General features: G+C 39.5%; 1 protein-coding gene and 1 pseudogene across 2 annotated transcripts in view; one reads left to right on the plus strand and one right to left on the minus strand.

Annotated features, from left to right (window-relative positions):
- Nucleotides 1–17,271, minus strand: part of RNF24 (ring finger protein 24) — a 140,988-nt gene that overhangs the window by 61,459 nt on the left and 62,258 nt on the right. The window lies entirely within an intron of this gene.
- On the plus strand, nucleotides 1,082–2,767 carry LOC113605454 (histone RNA hairpin-binding protein pseudogene; annotated as a pseudogene).

The raw sequence follows: 17,271 nt of genomic DNA on the forward strand, positions 1-17,271 counted from the left end.
ACTTAAAAGCTTTTCCACAGCAAAGGAAAACGTAAACAAGATGAAAAGACAACTCTCAGAATGGGAGAAAATATTTGCAAATGAAGCAACTGGCAAAGGATTTATCTCCAAAATTTCCAAGCAGCTCATGTAGCTCAATATTAAAAAAACAAACAACCCAATCCAAAAATGGGCAGAAGACCTACATAGACATTTCTCCAAAGAAGATATACAGATTGCCAACAAATACATGAAAGGATGCTCAGCATCACTAATCATTAGAGAAATGCAAATCAAAACTACAATGAGGTATCACCGCACACCAGTGAGAATGGCCATCATCAAAAAATCTACAAGCAATAAATGCTGGAGAGGGTGTGGAGAAAAGGGAACCCTCTTGCACTGTTGGCGGGAATGTAAATTGTTACAGCCACTATGGAGAACAGTATGGAGGTTCCTTAGAAAACTAAAAATAGAACTACCATACGACCCAGCAATCCCACTACTGGCATATACCCTGAAAACCATAATTGAAAAGGAGTCAGGTACCACGATGTTCATTGCAACTCTATTTACAATAGGCAGTACATGGAAGCCACCTAAGTGCCCACTGACAGATGAATGGATGAAGAAAATGTGGCACATATATACAATGGAATATTACTCAGCCATAAAAAAACGAAATTGAGTTATTTATAGTGAGGTGGATGGACCTAGAGTCTGTCATACAGAGTGAAGTAAGTCAGAAAGAGAGAAACAAATACCGTATGCTAATACATATATATGCAATCTAAAAAGAAAAAAGGTTCTGAGGAACCTAGGGGCAGGATAGGAATAAAGACGCAGATGTAGAGAGTGGATTTGAGGACACGGGGAGGGGGATGGGTAAGCTGGGGGAAGTGAGAGAGTGGCATGGACATATATACACTACCAAATGTAAAACAGATAGGTAGTGGGAAGCAATCGCATAGCACAGGGAGATCAACTCGGTGTTTGTGACCACCTAGAGGGGTGGGATAGGGAGGGTGACGCAAGGAGATATGGGCATGTATGTATACGTATAGCTGATTTACTTTGTTATAAAGCAGAAACTAACACAGCATTGTGAAGCAATTATACTCCAACAAAGATGAAACAACCAAACAGAGTCCATCAGCGTCGCGCGGAGAGGAGGTCTCCGCTGCTGCCACCGCCACCGCCGGACCCCAGGACCCCACGACCCCGCCCGCCGCGTCGCCATGGCCTGACGGCTGCGAAGTCCCCCGGGTGCGGAAGCCGCTGCGACGGCGACGACAGCCAGCCACCCGCCACGAGATGGAGCCTGGGACGCAAGCACACGACCAAGGGGAGGCACTGGAAGTCCGAGGACGCCTAGGGCCCCCCCGAGGCTGCCGGGCGACCGCAGACCTGATAGCTTTACCACTCCCAAAGGCCCTAAGCCCCATTCTAGATGTTCAGACTGGGCAAGTGCAGTCGAAGAAGATGAAATGAGGACTAGAGTTAACAACGAAATTTCAAGATATAAAAGGAAACTCCTCATAAATGACTTTGGGAGAGAAAATCATCATTAGGAAGTTCGGATTCAAAGGAGTCTATGTCAGCATTGCCAGCTGACTTGGAGACCGATGAAAGTGTCCTGATGAGAAGACAGAAGCAGATCGACTATGGGAAGAACACCATCGCCTACGATCGCTATATTAAAATCCCAAGGCACCTTCAACAGCCTGGCATTCATCCCAAAACCCCCAACAAATTCAAGAAGTATAGTCCACGATCGTGGGACCAGCAGATCAAACTCTGGAAGGTGGCTCTGCATTTTTGGAATCCTCCAGCGGAAGAAGGAAGTGATTTGCAAGAAATACGTCCTGTTGACCTCGGGGAGATGGAGATGGAATCCGCGGAGAGCAGCTCTGAGTCCCAGACGAGCTCTCAGGATAACTTCGACATGTACTGTGGCACACCCACGAAAGTTAGAAACGTGGACTGCCAGGCAGAGGACGAGTTTGACTTTAAAGCCTGTTTAACTGAACTCTTGAAAGACTTCTCAGCCATGAGCTAACTGTCGCCACCTGGAGGCCACTGGGAGCAGCGCTGCCTCCCCAGGTGGGAAGTGGCCCGCCAAGCATGCATCCTGCGTTTGTAACTGGAGGTTTCTAATAGTGTACAGTCTCATGGTGAATTGTTGTTCTTGCCTTATTTTCTTAAGAAACGTTAATTTTATGTAGAGGGAGTGTATTCTGCATATTTTAAACTGTAAAATGGAACTAAAATTCCAATTCCGAGGAAAATTGAACTCGAAGCAATCTTGCAACAATCTTAATTGCTTAATCTCCCGCATCCTTGAAGTCAACCTGACAAGTGTCAGTGTCAGTGTCCTCATAATCAGATACCTTTAATATCTTTATGGAAAGGGTTAGGGTTTGGGCTGTTTGCTAATATGTCAAGATTGGCTTTTTTCTTCATACAGAGAACTGAATAGTGAGATATTAAATTGAGCTGGTAAATTAATGGGGTTTATGTAAGTTATACAGTCTTAATTTGTTATTTGTAAATAGCACTAAGTAGGCCTTCTACCTATACTGTTTCCAAGAGTTTAGAAAGCAGAAAGATTTAGAAAGAACATTTTTTTTTACAGTCAGTTAATTTACCATGTAAAATTGTTGTGAATGATAATGTGTACAGATTTTCTGTTCAAATATTCAATTGTAAACTTCTTGTTAAAACTGTTGTGTTTCTATTGCTTTTGTATGGAATGACATTGCAAAAATAAAAAGGACCTTCTTTAACTACGTTGCCAAAAAAAAAATAAAAAAAAGAAAAAAAAAAGAAAAATCCTTTAATGCAGGTTAGCCAATCCAAAAAAAAACACCCCTCATTATCAAAGGTTGTAATTAAAATTTTAATTATGATTTTATTGTGTTTTTCATCTCAAATATATAACAGAAACTCCGAGATGACAGAATCTGTGATGTTTTGATCATTATGGCATTCCCAGCATCTAGGATGTGCTGAGAATACATTTATTAAATGAAAGATTAAGTAACAATATAAACTTACCAAGTATACACACGATCAAATGAAAACTTCTCTCAAAAAACATTTCAAACAAATATCATATATTAACGCATAAATGTGGAATCTAGAAAAATGGTACGGATGAACCGGTTTGCAGGGCAGAAATAGAGACACAGATGTAGAGAAGAAACGTATGGACACCAAGGGGGGAAAGCGGGGGTGGTGGTGGTGGTGTGATGAATTGGGAGATTGGGATTGACATATATACACTAATATGTATAAAATAGATAACTAATAAGAACCTGCTGTATAAAAAATAAAATTCAACCCCCCCCCCCCCAAAACCACATTTCAGTGCGTTATATTGTCCCAAATGCCATGTTCTTGAGGCTCTGCAGAAGCCTTCTTGCAATAATCTAGAAGTTTCAGTTTCTGGTATCTTCCCATTCCCTTTTTTGTTCCTATTAGCTTTTTTGAGATATAATTTATGTACCTAAAATTCATTTTCAGTGTACCTTATTTTAAGTGTAATTCAATGATTTTTAGTAAATTTTGAGTTGTGCAATCATCACCATAATCCACTTCCAGATCATTTTTATCATCCCCAAAAGGAAACTGTACTCATTAGCTGTCATTCCCTATTCCAACCCCTAGCCCGAGGCAACTACTAATCCACTTCGTCTCTAAAGATTTGCCTTTTCTGGACATTTTATGTACGTGGAATCACAATATATGGTATTTTGTGTCTGGCTTCTTTCATTTAGCATAATGTCTTCAGTGTTCATCCACATTATAGCCTATATTAGTACTTTGTTTCCTTTTATTGACAAATAGTATTCCATTTTAAGGATAAACTGTATTTTCTTTATTCACTTACCAGTTGACTGGACACTTGGATTGTTTCCATTTTTTGGCTATTATAAATAATACAGTTATAATAATGCTCAGCTGCTATGAACATTCATGTGAAACTTTTTGTGTGGACATATTTTTTCACTTCTCTTGGGTATATAACTAGGAGTGAAGTTGCTGGGTCATATGGCAACTTAATGTTTAACCTTTTTTTTTTTTTTTTTGCGGTACGCGGGCCTCTCACTGTTGTGGCCTCTCCCGTTGCAGAGCACAGGCTCTGGACGCGCAGGCTCAGCGGCCATGGCTCACGGGCCCAGCCGCTCCGCGGCATGTGGGATCCTCCCGGACCGGGGCACGAACCCGTGTCCCCTGCATTGGCAGGCGGACTCTCAACCACTGCGCCACCAGGGAAGCCCCAATGTTTAACCTTTTGAGGAACTGCCAGACTGTTTTCTAAAGTGGCTGCACAATTTTACAATCTCAGAGGCAGTGTATGAGGGTTTGAATTTCTCCACATCCTCTCCAAACTTATCTTTTTGATTTCAGCCATCCTAGTCAATGTGAAGTGGTACCTCACTGTGGTTTTTAATTTGCATTTCATTAATGATTAGTGATACTGAGCATCTTTTCATGTGCATACTGGCCATTTGCATATTATCTTTGTTGAAATATCCGAATTCTTTGCCCAATTTTATTTCATTTTAAAAAATATTTTATTTATTTATTTAGTCACTGTTGGCTGCGTTGCGTCTTAGTTGTGGCATGCAGGATCTTTTATTGCAGCATGCGGGCCCTTCATTGTGGTGTGCAGGCTCAAGAGCACGTGGGCTCTGTAGTTTGCAGCACAGCAGGCTTTCTAGTTGAAGTGTGCAGGCTTAGTTGCCCCGTGGCATGTGGGATCTTAGTTCCCCGACCAGGGAATCGAACCCGTATCCCCTGCATTGGAAGGTGGATTCTTTACCACTGGACCACCAGTGAACTCCCTGCCCAATTTTGTTTTTAAAATTTTTTTGAATTTTATTTATATTTTTATACAGCAGTTTCTTATTAGTTATCTATTTTATACATATTAGTGTATGTATGTCAATCCCAATCTCCCAATTTATCTCACCACCACCATCCCCCCCAGCCACTTTCCCCCCTTAGTGTCCCTACGTTTGTTCTCTACATCTGTGTCTCTATCTCTGCCCTGCAAACCGGTTCCTCTGTACCATTTTTCTAGGTTCCACATATACCTGTTAATACACGATATTTGTTTTTCTCTTTCTGACTTACTTCACTCTGTATGACAGTCTTTAGATACATCCATGTCTCTACAAATGACCCAATTTCGTTCCTTTTTATGGCTGAGTAATATTCCATTGTATATATGTAACACAACTTCTTTATCCATTTGTCTGTTGATGGGCATTTAGGTTGCTTCCATGACCTGGCTATTGTAAATAGTGCTGCAATAAACATTGGGTGCATGTGTCTTTTTGAATTATGGTTTTCTCCAGGTATATGCCCAGTAGTGGCATTGCTGGATCATATGGTAATTCTATTTTTAGTTCTTTAAGGAACCTCCATACTGTTCTCCATAGTGGCTGTAACAATTTACATTCCCACCAACAGTGCAAGAGGGTTCCCTTTCATCCATACCCTCTCCAGCATTTGTTGTTTGTAGATTTTGATGATGCCCATTCTAACTGGTGTGCGGTGATACCTCATTGTAGTTTTGATTTGCATTTCTCTAATAATTAGTGATGTTGAGCAGCTTTTCATGTGCTTCTTGGCCATCTGTATGTCTTCTTTGGAGACATGTCTATTTAGGTCTTCTGCCCATTTTTGGATTGGGTTGTTTGGTTTTTTTTAATATTGAGCTGCATGAGCTGTTCACATATTTTGGAGATTAATCCTTTGTCCGTTGATTCGTTTGCAAATATTTTCTCCCATTCTGAGGGTTGTCTTTTTGTCTTGTTTGTAGTTTCCTTTGCTTGGCAAAGTTTAAGTTTCATTAGGTCCCATTTGTTTTTTGTTTTTATTTCCATTACTGTTAGGAGGTGGATCAAAAAAGATCTTGCTGTGATTTATGTCAAAGAGTGTTCTGCCTATGTTTTCCTCTAAGAGTTTTATAGTGTCTGGCCTTACATTTAGGTCTTTAAATGCAAAAAATGTAAAAAATAAACTCCATTTTGAGTTTATTTTTGTGTATGGTGTTAGGGAGTGTTCTAATTTCATTCTTTTACATGTAGCTGTCCACTTTTCCTAGCACCACTTATTGAAGAGACTGTTTTTTCTCCATTTTATGTCCTTGCCGCCTTTGTCATAGATTAGTTGACCATAGGTGCTTTCTATTCTGTTCCATTGAACTATATTTCTGTTTCTGTGCCAGTACCATATTGTCTTGATTACTGTAGCTTTGTAGTATAGTCTGAAGCCAGGGAGTCTGATTCCTCCAGCTCTGTTTTTTTCCCTCAAGACTGCATTGCCTATTTGGGGTCTTTTGTGCCTCCATACAAATTTTAAGATTTTTTGTCCTAGTTCTGTAAAAAATGCCACTGGTAATTTGATAGGGATTGCATTGATCTGTAGATTGCTTTGGGTAGTACAGTCATTTTCACAATATTGATTCTTCCAATCAAGAACATGATATATCTCTCCATCTGTTTAGCTCATCTTTGATCTCTTTCATCAGTGTCTTATAGTTTTCCGAGTACAGGTCTTTTACCTCCTAGGTATTCTATTCCTTTTTGGGGCAATTGTGAATGGGATTGTTTCCTTAATTTCTCTTTCTGATCTTTCGTTGTTAGTGTATAGGAATGCAAGAGATTTCTGTGCGTTAATTCTGTATCCTGCAACTTTACCAATTTCATTGATTAGCTCTAGTAGTTTTCTGGTGGCATTTTTAGGATTCTCTATGTATAGTATCATGTCATCTGCAGTGACAGTTTTACTTCTTCTTTTCCAATTTGGATTCCTTTCATTTCTTTTTCTTCTCTGATTGCCATGGCTAGGACTTCCAAAACTATGTTAAATAATAGTGGCAAGAGTGGACATCCTTGTCTTGTTCCTGATCTTACAGAAATGCTTTCAGTTTTTCACCATTGAGAATGATGTTTGCTGTGGGTTTGTCGTATATGGTCTTTATTATGTTGAGGTAAGTTCCCTGTATGCCCACTTTCTGGAGAGTTTTTATCATAAATGGGTGTTGAATTTTGTCGAAAGCTTTTTCTGCATCTATTGAGATGATCATATGGTTTTTCTCCTTCAATTTGTTAATATGGTTTATCACATCAATTGATTTGCATATATAGAAGAATCCTTGCATTCCTGGGATAAATCCCACTTGATCATAGTGAATGATCCTTTTACTGTGTTGTTGGATTCTGTTTGCTAGTATTTTGTTGAGGATTTTTGCATCTAGATTCATCAGTGATACTGGTCTGTAATTTTCTTTTTTTGGAGCATCTTTGTCTGGTTTTGGTATCAGGGTGATGTTGGCCTCATAGAATGAGTTTGGGTGTCCCTTCCTCTGCAATTTTTTGGAAGACTTTAAGAAGAATGGTGTTAGCTCTTCTCTAAATGTTTGATAGAATTCACCTGTGAAGCCATCTGGTCCTGGACTTTTGTTCATTGGAAAATTTTAATCACAGTTTCAATTTCATTATTTGTGATTGGTCTGTTCATATTTTCTATTTCTTCCTGGTTTAGTCTTGGAAGGTTGTACCTTTCTAAGAATTTGTCCATTTCTTCCAGGTTGTCCATTTTATTGGCATAGAGTTGCTTGTAGCTTGTAGTAGTCTCTTAGGATGCTTTGTATTTCTGTGGTGTCCACTGTAACTTCTCCTTTTTCATTTCTAATTGTATTGATATGAGTTCTCTCTTTTTCTTGATGAGTCTGGCTAAAGGTTTATCAATTTTAACTTCTCAAAGAACCAGCTTTTAATTTTATTGATCTTTGCTATTGTTTTCTTTGTTTCTATTTCATTTATTTCTGCTCTGATCTTTATGATTTCTTTCCTTCTACTAACTTTGGATTTTGTTTGTTCTTTTTCTAGTTCCTTTGGGTGTAAGATTAGATTGTTTATTTGAGATTTTTCTTGTTTCTTGAGGTAGGATTGTATTGCTGTAAACTTCCCTCTTAGAACTGCTTTTGCTGCATCATATAGGTTTTGGATAGTCGTGTTTTTGTTGTCATTTGTCTCTAGGTATTTTTTGATTTCCTCTTTGATTTCTTCAGTGATCTTTTGGTTATTTAGTAACTTACTTTTTAGCCTCCATGCGTTTGTGTTATTATTTTTTCCCTGTTGATTTCTAATCTCATAGCATTGTGGTTGGAAAAGATGCTTGATATGATTTCAATTTTCTTAAAATTTACCGAGGCTTGATTTGTGACCCAAAACATGATCAATCCTGGAGAATGTTCCATGTGCACTTGAGAAGAAAGTGTAATCTGTTGTTTTTGGATGGAATGTCCTATAAATGTCAATTAAATGTATCTGGTGTATTATGTCATTTAAAGCTTGTGTTTCCTTATTAATTTTCTGTCTGGATGATCTGTCCATTGGTGTAAGTGAGGTGTTAAAGTCCCCCACTATTATTGTGTTACTGTCAACTCCCTCTTTATAGGTGTTAGCATTTGCCTTATGTATTGAGGTGTTCCTATGTTGGGTGCATAAATAATTACAATTGTTATATCTTCTTCTTGGATTGATCCCTTGATGATTATGTGGTATCCTTCTTTGTCTCTTGTAATAATCTTTATTTAAAGTCTATTTTGTCTGATATGAGAATTGCTACTCCGGCTTTCTTTTTTTTTTTTGCAGTACACGAGCCTCTCACTGTTGTGGTCTCTCCCGTTGCGGAGCACAGGCTCCAGACGTGCAGGCTCAGTGGCCATGGGTCACAGGCCTAGCTGCTCCGTGGCATGTGGGATCTTCCTGGACTGGGACACGAACCTGTGTCCCCTGCATCGGCAGGCGGACTCTCAACCACTGCGCCACCAGGGAAGTCCTCAAGTGGGTCTCTTGTAGACAGCATATATACCGGTCTTGTTTTTGTATCCATTCAGCCAGTTTATGTCTTTTGGTTGGAGTATTTAATCCATTTACATTTAAGGTAGTTATCAATGTGTATGTTCCTATTACCATTTTCTTAATTTTTATGGGTTTGTTTTTGTAGGTCCTTTTCTTCTCTTGTTTTTCCCACTTAGAGAAGTTCCTTTAGCATTTGTTGTAGAGCCGGATTGGTGGTGCTGAATTCTCTTAGCTTTTGCTTGTCTGTAAAGCTTTTGACTTCTCCATTGAATCTGAATGAGATCCTTGCTGGGTAGAGTAATCTAGGTTGTAGGTTCTTCCCTTTCATCACTTTAAATATATTGTGCCACTCCCTTCTGGCTTGTAGAGTTTCCACTGAGAAATCAGCTGTTAACCTTGTGAGAGTTCCCTTGTATGTTATTTGTCGTTTTTCCCTTGTTGCTTTCAATAATTTCTCTGTCTTTAATTTTTGTCAATTTGATTACTATGTGTCTCGGCATGTTTCTCCTTGGGTTTATCCTTGCTGGAACTCTCTGCGCTTCCTGGACTTGGGTGGTTATTTCCTCTCCCATGTTAGGGAAGTTTTTGTCATTTTTCCTTTGTTGCTTTCAATAATTTCTGTGTCTTTAATTTTTGTCAATTTGATTACTATGTGTCTCGGTGTGTTTCTCCTTGGGTTTCTCCTGCCCGGTACTCTCTGCACTTCCTGGACTTGGGTGGCTATTTCCCCCCCATGTTAGGGAAGTTTTTGACTATAATCTATTCAAATATCTTCTTAGGTCCTTTCTCTCTCTCTTCTCCTTCTGGGACCCCTATAATGAGAATGTTGTTGCGTTTAATGTTGTCCCAGAGTTCTCTTAGGCTGTCTTCATTTCTTTTCATTCTTTTTTCTTTATTCTGTTCCATGGCAGTGAATTCTACCATTTTGTCTTCTAGGTCACTTATCCATTCTTCTGCCTCAGTTATTCTGTTACTGATTCCTTCTAGTGTATTTTTCATTGCAGTTATTGTGTTGTTCATCTCTGTTTGTTCTTTAATTCTTCTAGGTCTTTGTTAAACATTTCTTGCATCTTCTCAATCTTTGCCTCCATTCTTTTTCCGAGGTCCTGGATCATCTTCACTATCATTATTCCGAATTCTTTTTCTGGAAGGTTGCCTATCTCCACTTCATTTAGTTATTTTTCTGGGGTTTTATCTTGTTCCTTCATCTGGTACAAAGTCCTCTGCCTTTTCATTTTGTCTGTTTTTCTGTGAATGTGGTTGTCCTTCCCCAGGCTGTAGAATTGTAGTTCTTGCTTCTGCTATCTGCCCTCTGGTGGATGAGGCTATCTAAGAGGCTTGTGCAAGCTTCCTGGTTGGAGGGACTGGTGGTGGGTAGAGCTGGGTGTTGCTCTGATGGGCAGAGCTCAGTAAAACTTTAATGCGCTTGTTTGCTGATGGATGGGGCTGGGTTCCCTCCCTGTTGGTTGTTTGGCCTGAGGCGACCTAGCACTGGAGGCTACCCATGTCTTTGGTGGGGTTAATGGCAGACTCTGGGAGGGCTCATGCCAAGGAGTACCTCCCAGAACTTCTGCTGCCAGGGTCGTTGTCCCCAGAGTGAGCCACAGCCACCGCCCGCCTCTGCAGGAGACCCTCCAACACCAGCAGGTATGTGTGCTTTGGTCTCCTATGTGGTCACTGCTCCTTCCCCTGGGTCCTGATTCACACACTACTTTATGTGTGCCCTCCAAGAGTGGAGTCTCTGTTTCCTCCAGTCCTGTCAAAGTCCTGCAGTCAAATCCCACTAGCGTTCAAAGTCTGATTCTCTAGGGATTCCTCCTCCCATTGCTGGACCCCCAGGTTGGGAAGCCTGATGTGGGGCTCAAAACCTTCACTCCAGTGGGTGGACCTCTGTGGTATAAGCGTTCTCCAGTTTGTGAGTCATGTACCCAGCAGTAACGGGATTTGATTTTATGTGATTGCACCCCCCTACTATCTCATTGTGGCTTCTCCTTTGTCTTTGGATGTGGGGTATCTTTCTTGGTGAGTTCCAGTGTCTTCCTGTCAATGATTGTTCAGCAGTTAGTTGTGATTCTGGTTCTCTTGCAAGAGTGAGCACATGTCCTTCTACTCCGCCATCTTGACCCTCCCTGCCCAATTTTAAACTGGGTTATTTGTTTTGTTTTCTTTTTCCATTTTTTAAAAAATATTTATTTATTTATTTTTGGCTGTGTTGAATCTTTGTTGCTGTGCACGGGCCTTCTCTAGTTTTGGTGAGTGGGGGTTACTCTTCTTTGCGGTGCACAGGGTTCTCATTGTGGTGCGCAGGCTTCTCATTGCAGTGGTTTCTCTTGTTGCAGAGGACGGGTTCTAGGCACGTGGGCTTCAGTGGTTGTGGCACGCGGGGTCAGCAGCTGTGGCTCACGGGCTTAGGTGCTCTGTGGCATGCGGGATCTTCCCAGACCAGGGATTGAACCCATGTCCCTTACACTGGCAGGTGGATTCTTAACCACTGCACTCCAGGGAAGTCCCTATTTGTTTTGTTTTCTTTTTTTTAAGGATTAAAAAAATAAATTTATTTATTTTATTTATTTTTGGCTGTGCTGGGTCTTCATAGCTGTGCAGTCTTTCTTTAGTTGCGGCGAGCAGGGGCTACTCTTTGTTGTGGTGCGCAGTTTTCTCATTGCAGTGGCTTCTCGTTGTAGAGCATGTGCTCTAGGCAGGTGGGGTTCAGTAATTGTGGCATGCTGTCTCAGTAGTTGTGGCTCAAGGGTCCTAGAGCGCAGGCTCAGTAGTTCTAGCGCATGGGCTTAGTTGCTCTGTGGCATGTGGGATCTTCCCGGACCAGGGCTCAAACCCGTGTCCCTTGCATTGGCAGGTGGATTCTTAACTGTTGTGCCACCAGGCAAGCCCTCCCTATTTGTTTTCTTATTATTAAGTAATAAACGTTCTTTATATATTCTGCATACATGTGCTTTATTAGATATATAATTTGCAAATCTCTTCTCCCAGTTTTAGGCTTGTCTTTTCACTTTAATGGTATCTTTTGAATCATAAAAGTTTTAAATTTTGATGAAGTTCATCTTATCAATTTTGTCTTTATTTTTTATTTTTCATTTTTTATTTTTTTGCGGTATGCGGGCCTCTCACTGCTGTGGCCTCTCTCGTTGCGGAGCACAGGCTCTGGATGCGCAGGCTCAGCGGCCATGGCTCACGGGCCCAGCCACTCCGCGGCATGTGGGATCTTCCCGGACCAGGGCACGAACCCGTGTCCCCTGCATCGGCAGGTGGACTCTCAACCACTGCGCCACCAGGGAAGCCCCAATTTTGTCTTTATTGCTTGTACTTTTGGTGCTGTATCTAAGAAATGTTTGTCTAACTCAAGGTCATAAAGATTTACTTGTATGTTTTCTTTTAAGAGTTTTACAGTTTTAGCTATGTAATCTATAGCTCTATGATCTATTTTGAGTTAGTTTATGTAGATTGAGCAAGACAAAGGTTCATCTCTCCACCCTGATTAGTATTATCTACTGGAAGAGGTTGTCGGTCACTTTACATTAAGCACACCATTGTGAACTTTAGTCTAATTCAACAAGGCAGGATTTCCCTGGTGGTGCAGTGGTTAAGAATCCTCCTGCCATAACAGGGGACACGGGTTCAAGCCCTGGTCCAGGAAGATCCCACATGCTGCGGAGCAACTAAGTCCATGTGCCACAACTACTGAGCCTGTGCTCTAGAGCCCGTGAGCCACAACTACTGAAGCCCGTGCACCTAGAGGCCGTGCTCCGCAACAAGAGAAGCCACCGCAATGAGAAGCCTGCAGACCACAATGAAGAGTAGTCCCCGCTCACCGCAACTAGTGAAAGCCCATGTGCAGCAATGAAGACCCAACGCAGCCAAAAATAAAAAATAAATAAATTCAAAAACAGAAATATAAATGCTTCTAAATATGAAAAATAAATGAGAATTTAGTTGACAACTTCTAAAAACAAAAAACAAAAAACTAATTCAAGAAGGCACTGTGTGCCAGGTCTGTAGTAAAGAAAGGAATAAGAAAAATGTGTTCAGAGAAGGGGAGAAGTTCATCATTTTGCATAGCTTAATAGAAAGTCAAATGACCATAAATGTAAGAATTTATTTCTGGACTCTGGATTCTATTACGCTGAGCTATATGTCTAACTTTTTAAAATTTGGCTGCACAGGGTCTTAGTTATGGCAGGCAGGCTCCTTAGTTGTGGCAGGAGGGCTCCTTAGCTCTGGCATGCAAACTCTTAGTTGCAGCATGCATGTGGGATCTAGTTCCCTGACCAGGGATTGAAGCTGGGCCCCCTGCATTGGGAGCTCAGAGTCCCAACCACTGCACCACCAGGGAAGTCCCTCATTGAGCTATATGTCTATCTTTATGCCAGTATCACACTGTCTTGATTATGATAACTTTATAGTAAGTTTTAAAATCAAGAATTGTTAAGTCCTCCAACTTTGTTCTTTTTCACATTGTTTTGGCTTTTTGGGGTCTTTGTCATTTCATATAAATTTTAGGATCAGCTTGCTAATTTCTGCAAAAGATTCAACTGGGATTTTTGAAGGAAATTGCTTTGAATCTATAGATAAATTTGGGAAGAATTGCCATGTTAATAATGTTGTCTTCAAATCCATGAATATGGAATTTCCATTTATTTAGATACTCTTTGAGGTTTACAGCAATGTTTTGTAGTTTTCAGTGTACAAGTCTTGAACTTTTTTGTTAAATGTATTCCAAAGTTTTTTACTCTTTTTAATGCTATTGTGAATGAAATTATTTTGGATTGTCCATTCCTAATATATAGAAATAAAATTGATTTTTTGGTATAATGATCCTGTATCCTGTGACCTTACTGAATTCATTTATTAGTTCTAGTTTGTGTGTGTGTGTGTGTGTGTGTGTGTGTGTGAGTTCCTTGGCATTCTCTACATGCAGAATCATTTCATCTGTAAAGAAAGACAGCTTTACGTCTTCCTTTCTAATCTGAATGCGTTTTATTTTTCTTTCCTGACTATATTGGTTAGAACCTCCAGTGCAATGTTGAAAAGAGGTGGTGAATGCAGATATCTTTGTCTTGTTCCCAATCTTAGAGAGAAAGTGTCTAGGCTTTCACCATTAATTATGATGTTAGCTGTAAGTTTTTTTTTTTTTTTTTGCGGTACGCGGGCCTCTCACTGTTGTGGCCTCTCCCGTTGTGGAGCACAGGCTCCGGACACACAGGCTCAGTGGCCATGGCTCATGAGCCTAGCCGCTCCATGGCATGTGGGATCTTCCCGGATTGGGGCACGAACCCATGTCCCCTGCATCAGCAGGCGGACTCTGAACCACTGTGCCACCAGGGAAGCCCAGCTATAAGTTTTTATACAGTAGTTTCATGTAGAAGATTCTTCTATTCTTAGTTTGTTGAGAGTTTTTAATCATAACAGTGAGTCTATTATGTTAATTGGTTTTCTCATGTTAAACTAACCTTGTATAGGTATAAACCTCACTTGGTCAGAATCATTTTTATATGTTCCTAGGATCAGTTTATTAATATTTTGTAGATGATTAAAAAAATAAATCTATTTATTTATTTATTTTTGGCTGCGTTGCATCTTTGTTGCGGTGCATGGGCTTCTCATTGTGGTGGCTTCTCTGATTGCAGAGCATGGGCTCTAGGCATGCACTCTTCAGTAGTTGTGCTCAGTAGTTGTGGCTTGCGGGCTCTAGAGCATAGGTTCAGTAGTTGTGGTGCACAGGCTTAATTGCTCCATGGCATGTAGGATCTTCCTGGAATAGGGCTCAAACCTGTGTCCCCTGCACTGACAGGCGGACTCTTAACCACTGCACCACCAGCATAGTCCCTGTAGATGACTTTTGAAGCTATAGTCATAAGGGATATTGGTCTGTTGGCATGAAGTTGTTCATAGCTCAGGGGTTAGTAAAGTATGACCCATAGCCCATTTTCACATGGCCCCCAAATTAGGAATGGTTTTTAATTTTAAAAGGTGTGTTAAAAAGCAAACAAACAAGACTATATGACAGAAACTATATGTGGCCCTCAAAGCCTAAAATATTTACTATCTGGCCCTTTATAGAAAAAAAAATTGCCCACTCCTGGTCTAGCTAAAGGCTTCTCAATTTTGTTGTTCTTTTCAAAGAACCACCTTCTGATTTCATTTGATTTTCTTTCCTCTATGGTTTTTCTGTTTTGTATTTCACTGATTTCTACTCTAATTTTTATTATATCCAGCCTCTACTTGCTTTGGGTTTAGTTTGCTCTTCTTTTTCTAGTTTCTTATAGTGGAAGCTTAGGTTATTGATATGAATTATTTACTCTTGTCTAATATAGGTATTTACAGCTATAAATGTCCCTCTAGTTTCTGCTTTAACTATGTACCATTAATTTTTTATAATCACCAATGATCTAATTTTTTGAGCAATGATTTAATGAAAGTAATTTATTAAAGAACAAATTTATAAAAACTCTAGTAGCAAATGATTATTACAAAAGTGATACCTTTGATTATAAATTTCAAAATTTTGGTTTACCACAACTTCTCAAGAGCATATACCCTACATATGCTTAAAAATTTTGAGGTGAAATTTACATAACATAAAATTAACCATTTTAAAGTGAGCAAATTCAGTGACATTTACTGCCTTCACAGTGCTGTGCAACCACCAACTTTACCTAAGTCCAAAACATTTCATTACTCTAAGTTCAATAAAATCCTGTACCCATGAAGCAGTTACTCCCTAAATCTTCCCTCTCCACAGCCCTGGTAACTGCCAAACTACTTTCTATTACTATGGATTTATCTATTCTGTATATCTCATATATGGAATCATACAATATAGGACACTTTGTATTTGGCTTTTTTCACTTAGCATAATGTTTTTGAGGATCACATCCACGTTGTAGTGCATATCAGTACTTTTTTATGGCTGAATATATTCCATTATCTGTATATATCACAATTAAAAATTAATTTTAATTACTATTTTATATTGGAATATAGTTGATTTACAATGTTGTGTTATCTGCAGGTGTACAGCAAAGTGATTCAGTTATATATATACACATATCTATTCTTTTTCAGATTCTCTTCCTATACATGTTATTACAGAATATTGAGTAGAGTTCCCTGTGCTATACAGTAGATCCTGTTGATTATCTATTTTATATACAGTAGTGTGTATATGTTAATCCCAAACTCCTAATTTATCCCTCCCCCTCATTTTTCCCCTTTGCTAACCATAAGTTTGTTTTTGAAATCTGTGAGTCTATTTCTGTTTTGTAAATGAGTTCATTTGTATGATTTTTTTTTAGATTCCACATACGAGTGATATCATAGGATATTTGTCTGTCTCTGTCTGACTTACTTCCCTTAGTATGATAATCTCTAAATCCATCCATGTTGCTGCAAATGGCATTTTCATTCTTTTTTATGGCTGAGTAATATTCCATTGTATATATGTACCACATCTTCTTTATCCATTCCTCTGCTGATGGACATGTAGGTTGCTTCCATGTCTTGGCTATTGTAAAAGGTGCTGCAATGAACATTGGGGTGCATGTATCTATTTGAATTATGTTTTTTTCCAGGTATATGCCCAGGAGTGGGATTGTTGGATGATATGTCAGCTCTAGTTTTAGTTTTTTAAGGAACCTCCATACTGTTCTCCATAGTGGTTGTACCAATTTACATTGCCACCAACAGTATAGGAGGGTTCTCTTTTCTCCACACCCTCTCCAGCATTTATTGTTTGTAGATTTTTTGATGATGGCCATTCTGACTGGTGTGAGGTGATACCTCACTGTAGTTTTGATTTGCATTTCTCTAATAATTAGTGATGTTGAGCATTTTTTCATGTGCTTTTTGGCCATCTGTATGTCTTCTTTGGAGAAATGTCTATTTAGATCTGTCCATTTTTTGATTGGGTTGTTTTTTTGATATTGAGCTGCATGAGCTGTTTGTATATTCTGGAGATTAATCCCTTGTTGGTCACTTTGCAAATATTTTCTCCCATTCTGTGGGTTGTCTTTTTGTTTTGTTTATGGTTTCCTTTGCTGTGCAAAAGCTTTGACGTTTCATTAGGTCCCACTTGTTTTTGTTTTTATTTTCATTACTCTAAGAGGTGGATCCAAAAATATATTGCTGCTATTTATGTCAAAGAGTGTTCTGCCTATGTTTTCCTCTAAGAGTTTTATAGTGTCTGGCCTTACATTTAGGTCTTTAATCCAGTTTGAGTTTATTTTTGTGCATGATGTTAGGGAGTGTTCTAATTTCACTCTTTTACATATTAGAAGAGTGTTCTAATTTCACTCTTTTACATATAAAACTGTCCAGTTTTCCCAGCACCACTTATTGAAGAGACTGTCTTTTCTCCATTGTATGTTCTTGCCTTCTTTGTTGTAGATTA

This window comes from Aethalodelphis obliquidens, unplaced genomic scaffold (assembly GCF_003676395.1).
Source record: "Aethalodelphis obliquidens isolate GAN/ISIS:26980383/991018 unplaced genomic scaffold, ASM367639v1 scaffold42, whole genome shotgun sequence".
In the NCBI taxonomy this organism is placed as follows: domain Eukaryota; kingdom Metazoa; phylum Chordata; class Mammalia; order Artiodactyla; family Delphinidae; genus Aethalodelphis; species Aethalodelphis obliquidens.